Genomic DNA, 11509 nt, shown 5'->3' with positions numbered 1-11509 from the left:
CCGCGTGCAGACACCCTATCCGGTGATCTCCCGTCGCCCCATAGGGGTCCCCCCCTCGCTGCTGCCTCGCAGCCTCGCGGCCGAGCCTGGTAGCAGTGCGGGGTGCGCCTCCCCGCCCCCGCCGGCCCGGGACGTCACCCTTTCCTCGGTGGTTTCCTCCTCCCCGCCGTCCCCCCACGCCAGGACCGAGTTAGGAGGCTGTTGGAAATATGCCCTAGAGGCAATAATAAAAGGATTATTATTATATTTCCTTGTTCATGATAATTGTCTTTTATTCATGCTATAATTGTATTATCCGGAAATCGTAATACACGTGTGAATACTTAGACCAAATACGTCCCTAGTAAGCCTCTAGTTGACTAGCTCGTTGGTCAACAGATAGTCATGGTTTCCTGACTATGGACATTAGATGTCATTGACAACGGGATCACATCATTAGGAGAATGATGTGATGGACAAGACCCAATCCTAAGCATAGCACAAGACCGTGTAGTTCGTTTTTGCTAGAGCTTTTCCAATGTCAAGTATCTCTTCCTTAGACCATGAGATCGTGTAACTCCCGGATACCGTAGGAGTACTTTGGGTGTACCAAACGTCACAACGTAACTGGGTGACTATAAAGGTGCACTACAGGTATCTCCGAAGGTGTCTGTTGGGTTGACACGGATCGAGACTGGGATTTGTCACTCCGTATGACGGAGAGGTATCTCTGGGTCCACTCGGTAATGCATCATCATAATGAGCTCAAAGTGACCAAGTGTTTGGTCACGGGATCATGCATTACAGTACGAGTAAAGTGACTTGCCAGTAACGAGACTGAACGAGGTATTGGGATACCGACGATCGAGTCTCGGGCATGTACCGATTGACAAAGGGAATTGCATACGGGGTTGATTGAATCCTCGATATCATGGTTCATCCGATGACATCATCGAGGAGCATGTGGGAGCCAACATGGGTATCCAGATCCGGCTATTGGTTATTGACCGAAGAGCCGTCTCGGTCATGTCTGCGTGTCTCCCGAACCCGTAGGGTCTACACACTTAAGGTTCGGTAACGCTAGGGTTATTAGGAAGACTTGTATGTGATTACCGAATGTTGTTCGGAGTCCCGGATGAGATCCCGGACGTCACGAGGAGTTCCGCAATGGTCCGGAGGTGAAGATTTATATATGGGAAGTTGTCATATGGACACCGGAAAGTTTCGGGGGCATATCGGTATTGTACCGGGGCCACCGGAGGGGTTCCGGGGGTCCACCGGGAGGGTCCACCCCTCTCGGAGGGCCTCATGGGCCGCAAAGGGGCAGGGAACCAGCCCCTGGAGGGCTGGGCGCCCCCCCTTGGGCTCATGCGCCTAGGGTTGGGGGGGAACCCTAGTGGGGGCGCCCCCCTTGCTTGGGGGGCAAGCCCCCCTCCCTGGTCGCCGCCCCCCCTCTAGATCTCATCTAGAAGGGGCCGGCCCCCTTCCCCCTTCCCCTATAGATAGAGGGGCGAGGGGAGGGCTGAACACCTAATCCAAGGCGCAGCCCCTCCCCTCCCCAACACCTCTCCTCCTCCGTTGAGTGCTTGGCGAATCCCTGTCGGAGTACTGCCTCTCCACCATCATCACGCCTCGTGCTGCTGCTGGAGCTTCTTCCTCAACCTCTCCTTCCCCCTTGCTGGATCAAGAAGGAGGAGACGTCATCCGCTCCGTACGTGTGTTGAACACGGAGGTGCTGTCCGTTCAGCACTTGGTCATCGGTGATCTGGATCACGGCGAGTACGACTCCATCATCCCCGTTCCCTTGAACGCTTCCGCACGCGATCTACAAGTGGTATGTAGATGCAATCTCTCTCCCATGACTTGTTGCTTAGATGAACTCATAGATGGATCTTGGTGAAACCGTAGGAAATTTTTTATTTTCTGCAATGTTCCCCAACAGTGGCATCATGAGCTAGGTCTATGCGTAGTTCTCTATTGCACGAGTAGAACACAAATTTGTTGTGGGCGTAGATCTTGTCAACTTGCTTGCCACTACTAGTCTTTTCTTGCTTCAGCGGTATTGTGGGATGAAGCGGCCCGGACCGACCTTACACGTACGCTTACGTGAGACAGGTTCCACCGACTGACATGCACTAGTTGCATAAGGTGGCTAGCGGGTGTCTGTCTCTCCTACTTTAGTTGGAGCGGATTCGACGAAAAGGGTCCTTATGAAGGGTAAATAGAAGTTGACAAAATCATGTTGTGGTTATTCGTAGGTAAGAAAACGTTCTTGCTAGAACCCAATTGCAGCCACGTAAAAGATGCAACAACAATTAGAGGACGTCTAACTTGTTTTTGCAGCAATTGTCATGTGATGTGATATGGCCAGAAGTTGTGATGAATGATGAATGATATATTGTGATGTATGAGATCATGTTCTTGTAATAGGAATCACGACTTGCATGTCGATGAGTATGACAACCGGCAGGAGCCATAGGAGTTGTCTTTATTTTTTGTATGACCTGCGTGCCATTGAAGAACGCCATGTAAATTAATTTACTTTATTGCTAAACGCGTTAGCCATAGAAGTAGAAGTAGTCGTTGGCGTGACAACTTCATGAAGACACAATGATGGAGATCATGATGATGGAGATCATGGTGTCATGCCGGTGACGAAGATGATCATGGAGCCCCGAAGATGGAGATCAAAGGAGCTATATGATATTGGCCATATCATGTTACTACTATATAATTGCATGTGATGTTTATTATGTTTATGCATCTTGTTTACTTAGAATGGCGGTAGTAAATAAGATGATCCCTTATAATAATTTCAAGAAAGTGTTCCCCCTAATTGTGCACCGTTGCTAAAGTTCGCCGTTTCGAAGCACCACGTGATGATCGGGTGTGATAGATCCTTACGTTCACATACAACGGGTGTAAGACAGATTTACACATGCAGAACACTTAGGGTTAACTTGACGAGCCTAGAATGTACAGACATGGCCTCGGAACACAAGAGACCGAAAGGTCGAACATGACTGGTATGGAAGATACGATCAACATGGAGATGTTCACCGATGATGACTAGTCCGTCTCACGTGATGATCGGACACGGCCTAGTCGACTCGGATCGTGTAACACTTAGATGACTAGAGGGATGTCAATCTGAGTGGGAGTTCATTAAATAATTTGATTAGATAAACTTAATTATCATGAACTTAGTCTAAAACTTTTGCAAAATATGTCTTGTAGATCAAATGGCCAACGCTCATGTCAACATGAACTTCAACGCGTTCCTAGAGAAAACCAAGCTGAAAGATGATGGCAGCAACTATTCGGACTGGGTCCGGAACCTGAGGATCATCCTCATAGCAGCCAAGAAAGCATATGTCCTAGATGAACCGCTAGGTGAAGCACCCATCCTAGAGAACCAAGACGTTATGAACGTTTGGCAGTCACGTGCTGATGATTACTCCCTCGTTCAGTGCGGCATGCTTTACAGCTTAGAACCGGGGCTCCAAAAGCGTTTTGAGAAACACGGAGCATATGAGATGTTCGAGGAGCTGAAAATGGTTTTCCAAGCTCATGCCCGGGTCGAGAGATATGAAGTCTCCGACAAGTTCTATAGTTGTAAGATGGAGGAAAACAGTTCTGTCAGTGAGCACATACTCAAAATGTCTGGTTGCACAACCGCCTGTCCCAGCTGGAGATCAACCTCCCGGACGAGGCGGTCATTGACAGAATCCTTCAGTCGCTCCCACCAAGCTACAAGAGCTTTGTGTTGAAGTACAATATGCAGGGGATGGTGAAGACCATTCCTGAAGTATTTTCAATGCTGAAGTCAGTAGAGGTTGAAATCAAGAAAGAACATCAAGTGTTGATGGTCAATAAGACCACTAATTTCAAGAAGGGTAAGGGTAAGAAGAACTTCAAGAAGGACGACAAAGATGTTGCCGCACCCGGTAAGCCAGTTGCCAGGAAGAAGTCAAAGAATGGACCCAAGCCTGAGACTGAGTGCTTTTATTGCAAGGGGAAGGGTCACTGGAAGCGGAACTGCCCCAAATACTTAGCGGACAAGAAGGCCGGCAACACTAAAGGTATATTTGATATACATGTGATTGATGTGTACCTTACCAGTACTCGTAGTAACTCCTGGGTATTTGATACCGGTGCCGTTGGTCATATTTGTAACTCACAGCAGGAGCTGCGGAATAAGCGGAGACTGGCGAAGGACGAGATGACGATGCGCGTCGGGAATGGTTCCAAGGTCGGTGTGATCGCCGTCCGCATGCTACCTCTACATTTACCCACGGGATTAGTTATGAACCTCAATAATTGTTATTTAGTGCCAAGTTTGAGCATGAACATTGTATCTGGATCTCGTTTAATATGAGATGGCTACTCATTTAAATCCAAGAATAATAGTTGTTCTATTTATATGAGAGATATGTTTTATGGTCATGCCCCGATGGTCAATGGTTTATTCTTAATGAATCTCGAACGTAATGTTACACATATTCATAGCGTGAATACCAAAAGATGTAAAGTTGATAACGATAGTCCCACATACTTGTGGCACTGCCGCCTTGGTCACATTGGTGTCAAGCGCATGAAGAAGCTCCATGCTAATGGACTTTTAGAGTCTCTCGATTATGAATGACACATGCGAACCATGCCTCATGGGTAAAATGACCAAGTCTCCGTTCTCCGGAACAATGGAGCGAGCAACCAACTTATTGGAAATCATACATATCGATGTGTGCGGTCCAATGAGCGTTGAGGCTCGCGGAGGATATCGTTATGTTCTCACTCTCACTGATGACTCCAGTAGATATGGGTATGTTTACTTGATGAAACACAAGTCTGAGACCTTTGAAAAGTTCAAGGAATTTCAGAATGAGGTAGAGAATCAACGTGACCGAAAGATAAAGTTCCTATGATCAGATCGTGGAGGAGAATATTTAAGTCACGAATTTGGTACACACTTAGGGAAATGTGGAATCGTTTCACAACTCACGCCGCCTGGAACACCTCAGCGTAACGGTGTGTCCGAACGTCGTAATCGCACTCTATTGGATATGGTGCGATCTATGATGTCTCTTACCGATTTACCGCTATCATTTTGGGGATACGCTCTAGAGACAGCTACATTCACTTTAAATAGGGCACCGTCTAAATCCATTGAGACGACATCGTATGAATTATGGTTTGGGAAGAAACCTAAGCTGTCGTTTCTAAAAGTTTGGGGATGCGATGCTTATGTCAAGAAATTACAACCTGAAAAGCTTGAACCCAAGTCGGAAAAATGCGTCTTCATAGGATACCCTAAGGAAACCATTAGGTATACCTTCTACTTAAGATCCGAGGGCAAGACCTTTGTTGCCAAGAACGGATCCTTTCTGGAAAAAGAGTTTCTCTCGAAAGGAGTAAGTGGGAGGAAAGTAGAACTCGATGAAGTACTACCTCTTGAACCGGAAAGTAGTGCAGCTCAGGAAAATGTTCCTGTGGTGCCTACACCGACTAGAGAGGAAATTAATGATGATGATCAAGGTACTTCGGATCAAGTTACTACTGAACTTCGTAGGTCCACAAGGACACGTTCCACACCAGAGTGGTATGGCAACCCTGTCCTGGAAATCATGTTGTTAGACAACGGTGAACCTTCGAACTATGAAGAAGCGATGGCGGGCCCAGATTCCAACAAATGGATTGAAGCCATGCAATCCGAGTTAGAATCCATGTATGAAAACAAAGTATGGACTTTGACTGACTTGCCCGATGATCGACGATCGATAGAAAACAAATGGATCTTTAAGAAGAAGACGGACGCGGATGGTAATGTTACCATCTATAAAGCTCGACTTGTCGCTAAGGGGTATCGACAAGTTCAAGGGGTTGACTACGATGAGACATTCTCTCCCGTAGCGAAGCTGAAGTCCGTCCGAATCATGTTAGCAATTGCCGCATACTATGATTATGAGATATGGCAGATGGACGTCAAAACGGCATTCCTTAACGGGCATCTTAAGGAAGAATTGTATGTGATGCAGCCGGAGGGTTTTATCGATCCTAAGAATGCTAACAAAGTATGCAAGCTCCAGCGATCCATTTATGGGCTGGTGCAAGCATCTCGGAGTTGGAACATTCGCTTTGATGAGATGATCAAAGTGTTTGGGTTTATGCAGACTTATGGAGAATCCTGCGTTTACAAGAAAGTAAGTGGGAGCTCTGTAGCATTTCTCATATTATATGTAGATGACATACTTTTGATGGGAAATGATATAGAACTTTTGGACAGCATTAAGGCCTACTTGAATAAGTGTTTTTCAATGAAGGACCTTGGAGAAGCTGCTTACATATTAGGCATCAAGATCTATAGGGATAGATCAAGACGCCTCATAGGTCTTTCACAAAGCACATACCTTGATAAGATTTTGAAGAAGTTCAAAATGGATCAGTCCAAGAAAGGGTTCTTGCCTGTATTTCAAGGTGTGAGATTGAGCTCGGCTCAATGCCCGACCACGGCAAAAGATAAAGAAGAGATGAGTGTCATCCCCTATGCTTCAGCCATAGGATCTATTATGTATGCCATGCTGTGTACCAGACCTGATGTAAACCTTGCCGTAAGTTTGGTAGGAAGATACCAAAGTAATCCCGGCAAGGAACACTGGACAGCGGTCAAGAATATCCTGAAGTACCTGAAAAGGACAAAGGACATGTTTCTCGTTTATGGAGGTAACGAAGAGCTCACCGTAAAGGGTTACGTCGACGCTAGCTTCGACACAGATCTGGATGACTCTAAGTCACAAACCGGATACGTGTATATGTTGAATGGTGGAGTAGTAAGCTGGTGCAGCTGCAAGCAGAGCGTCATGGCGGGATCTACATGTGAAGTGGAGTACATGGCAGCCTCGGAGGCAGCACATGAAGCAATTTGGGTGAAGGAGTTCATCACCGACCTAGGAGTCATACCCAATGCATCGGGGCCGATCAAACTCTTCTGTGACAACACTGGAGCTATTGCCCTTGCCAAGGAGCCCAGGTTTCACAAGAAGACTAGGCACATCAAGCGTCGCTTCAACTCCATCCGTGAAAATGTTCAAGATGGAGACATAGATATTTGCAAAGTACATACGGATCTGAATGTCGCAGATCCGTTGACTAAACCTCTCTCGCGAGCAAAACATGATCAACACCATAATTCTATGGGTGTTCGATTCATCACAATGTAACTAGATTATTGACTCTAGTGCAAGTGGGAGACTATTGGAAATATGCCCTAGAGGCAATAATAAAAGGATTATTATTATATTTCCTTGTTCATGATAATTGTCTTTTATTCACGCTATAATTGTATTATCCAGAAATCGTAATACATGTGTGAATACTTAGACCAAATACGTCCCTAGTAAGCCTCTAGTTGACTAGCTCGTTGGTCAACAGATAGTCATGGTTTCCTGACAATGGACATTAGATGTCATTGATAACGGGATCACATCATTAGGAGAATGATGTGATGGACAAGACCCAATCCTAAGCATAGCACAAGATCGTGTAGTTCATTTTTGCTAGAGCTTTTCCAATGTCAAGTATCTCTTCCTTAGACCATGAGATCGTGTAACTCCCGAATACCGTAGGAGTACTTTGGGTGTACCAAACGTCACAACGTAACTGGTGACTATAAAGGTGCACTACAGGTATCTCCGAAGGTGTCTGTTGGGTTGACACGGATCGAGACTGGGATTTGTCACTCCGTATGACGGAGAGGTATCTCTGGGCCCACTCGGTAATGCATCATCATAATGAGCTCAAAGTGACCAAGTGTTTGGTCACGGAATCATGCATTATGGTATGAGTAAAGTGACTTGCCAGTAACGAGACTGAACGAGGTATTGGGATACCGACGATCGAGTCTCGGGCATGTAATGTACCGATTGACAAAGGGAATTGCATACGGGGTTGATTGAATCCTCGACATCATGGTTCATCCGATGACATCATCGAGGAGCATGTGGAAGCCAACATGGGTACCCAGATCCCGCTGCCGGTTATTGACCAGAGAGCCGTCTCGGTCATCTCTGCGTGTCTCCCGAACCCGTAGGGTCTACACACTTAAGGTTCGGTGACTCTAGGGTTATTAGGAAGACTTGTATGTGATTACCGAATGTTGTTCGGAGTCTCGGATGAGATCCCGGACGTCACGAGGAGTTCCGGAATGGTCCGGAGGTGAAGATTTATATATGGGAAGTTGTCATACGGACACCGAAAAGTTTCGGGGGCATATCGGTATTGTACCAGGGCCACCGGAGGGGTTCCGGGGGTCCACCGGGAGGGGCCACCCCTCTCGGAGGGCCTCATGGGCCGCAAAGGGGCAGGGAACCAGCCCCTGGAGGGCTGGGCGCCCCCTTGGGCTCATGCGCCTAGGGTTGGGGGGGGGGACCCTAGTGGGGGCGCCTCCCTTGCTTGGGGGGCAAGCCCCCCTCCCTGGTCGTCGCCCCCCTCTAGATCTCATCTAGAAGGGGCCGGCCCCCTTCCCCCTTCCCCTATAAATAGAGGGGCGAGGGGAGGGCTGAACACCTAATCCAAGGTGCAGCCCCTCCCCTCCCCAACACCTCTCCTCCTCCGTTGAGTGCTTGGCGAAGCCCTGTCGGAGTACTACCTCTCCACCATCATCACGCCGTCGTGCTGCTGCTGGAGCCTTCTTCCTCAACTTCTCCTCCCCCCTTGCTGGATCAAGAAGGAGGAGACGTCATCCGATCCGTACGTGTGTTGAACACGGAGGTGCTGTCCGTTCAGCACTTGGTCATCGGTGATTTGGATCACGGCGAGTACGACTCCATCATCCCCGTTCCCTTGAACGCTTCCGCACGTGATCTACAAGTGGTATGTAGATGCAATCTCTCTCCCATGACTCGTTGCTTAGATGAACTCATAGATGGATCTTGGTGAAACCGTAGGAAATTTTTTATTTTCTGCAACGTTCCCCAACAGAGGCCACCCCGAGCCCGTCCTGGCTCCGCCTCCTGAGCTGCTACTACCTCGGGACCCGCTGTCCTCCAGCGCCACAACGAACTCCTCCCGCTCCTCCTCCCCCTCAGGCATGATGGTGTCCTCCGGCACCCTCTCCTTCGGCAACGACTCTGACCGTCCGGACTTCATTGAAGTCTTCATGCTAGAGGGGGATTACGAGGCTGCCATGTGCCTCGCGGTGGTCTCCATCGACCCCCCGTCGGCGTTAATCAACGTGACGGTGGCGGTCCAGGCGGTGCTGGCTCGGGTGTTGCCCAACATCGTCTTTGATGTCGTCCCCTCCTCCGTTGGGATGATGTACCTCCGCTTCACCTCCTGGGCGGAGCGCGAGCAGGCTATGCAGTGCCAGCCGTTCCCCCACGAGGGCGCGCGCATTGACCTATTCCGCGAAGAGTTCTTCGGCCGCGTGCCGCAGCGCGCGCGTTTCTGTGTCTTGCTGGCGGCGACCTCCTTCCCCATTTAGTTCCTCAACCCGACTGGGATTCGTGTTGCCTTCTTCGGCTTCGGCAAGCTCATGGAGCTCGACTCCACGTGCTCGCGGGGCGGGAGCTGGCCACCGTCTGGGCTTTCATTCTCATGGAGTGCCCCCGCGACGTGTCATGTGACGTGTGGCCCTTGGGCGGGTGCTGGGGAGCCCGGGTCGTCACGGTCAAGCCCCTCAAGTTCTGGGACATGGCCGAGTCCTTTTCGTGCGACGGCGAATACATCCCTCTCTTCAAGGACCCACCACCGCCATTCGCGCACAACCCTGCACTCCCTCGTGGGCATACTGCGCAGCGCCCGCTCGACGCGGGGGCGGCGCTGGCTGAGCTTCGTGGCGGCGTGGGGGGGGGGGGCGCCTCGCCTCCATTTCAGGCCCTGGGCCAGCACGGTTTCGGGCCCCTGGGGCCTGCCCCGCCGTCCCCGCGGCTCACGGGGTGCGCGCTCCTCCGTCGTCATCTCCGAGCTCGACGAGGAGGACGACCCGGTCGTCCCCGTGCCGGTCGTGGCTCCCCGCCCTGTCGCTGTGGACCAGCGTTGCAACTCTCGTCTCGCGCTCCACGAGTCGGCCTCCTTCATCTCCATGGAGGAAAAGGCGGTCAAGCGCTGGGCCCTCAAGGACGCCCTCCTCGGGTGCTCTCCCGGCTGCAGGGCAGGGCGCTCCGCGCCAAGGTCCTTGATGTCGTCGCAGTTCCGCTCGGCCGGAAGGCGGTGGCTGACCTGCGGGTCGCGGCCGGGATCCCGGCCTCCTCGGTGCCGCCTCAGGCTGATGCGTAGCGGCCGTCGTGCGCCTCGTCCCCGTCGACCGCCTCGGCAACATTCTCCTTTCTGTTGCCCGCCTGTTTGGGAGGCTTGTATCGATCCATCGCTTTCTTCTTACTTCGTGTTTAGGTGTTCGCTCGTTCCTCATGACTAGTGCGCCCTTCCTCTCTCTCTCTCGTGTCTGTCATGGAATGTGCAAGGGCTTGGGGACCCTGACAAATGTGATCGCATTCACGCGGTGGTCGCCTCGGCGAGCCTCTGCATCGTTTGCCTTCAAGAGTCCAAGCTCGCCTTCCTGGACGCGCGTAAACTCGGCTCCTTCCTTCCCAGCCCTCTTACCACCTTCTCTGCCCACTAGTAGAAAGGGGGGCAATGGTCCAGGACGGGCCAGCCCATTAGTCCCGGTTCAATCCAGAACCGGGACCAATGGCGGCATTGGACCCGGTTTGTGAGCCACGGGGGCCGGCCGGGCCACGTGGGCCATTGGTCCCGGTTCGGCTGGACCTATTGGTCCTGGTTGGTGGGACTAACTGGGACCAATGGGCCTCGCCCCTGGCCCGAACCCTTTGGTCCCGGCCGGTTGGTGGCTTGAACCGGGACCAAAGGTTGCCCTTTAGTCCCAGTTCTGGCAACGAACCGGGACCAATTAGTTGCCTATATATACCCCTCGCCCGCGAGCAGAGCACTCTTACTGCTCTGTTTTTCGTCGCCGGCGAGGGGAGAGCTTTGTGGTGCTCTAGCTCACCTCCTATGCACACGAGGTGTTCGATGGAATGCCCGAGCCACACTACTTAAGCTTTCTCCTCTCCAAGCTTGACCTCCAAGCTCCATTTTCCTCAATATTTGTCTAGGTTTAGCGGTCCGTCACGTCCCGTCCCCGTCTTCACCGCCGTCGATCGCCCGCGCCGATCTCGTCGCCGGCACCACCATGGTGAGCCTCTTGTTCTTATCTTCTTTCTGAAAGGAAAAAAAAATCTTACTTGTATGTTTATATATAGATATACTTGTATAATTTTCTTACTTTTATTATTGCATCTTATATAGTGCGATGGTTTTGGTATCCGCCCCCGTCGGCCCTCGTCCTGTCTATGATTCGGATGTGGTATATATTATCTTTTCATAACTATTGGTTCATTTATTGTTTATGACAATTATGCCGACCAACGTGACATATATTTTATTTTCTAGGAGGTTGTTGAACCGGAAATTCCAACCGACCCAATTGTCGAGAGGTTAAATTTAGTTGAAGAAGAAAACAATTTGTTGAAGGAAA

This window comes from Triticum dicoccoides, chromosome 7B (genome assembly GCF_002162155.2).
Source record: "Triticum dicoccoides isolate Atlit2015 ecotype Zavitan chromosome 7B, WEW_v2.0, whole genome shotgun sequence".
NCBI lineage: Eukaryota > Viridiplantae > Streptophyta > Magnoliopsida > Poales > Poaceae > Triticum > Triticum dicoccoides.
This window is presented reverse-complemented; position numbering follows the sequence as displayed.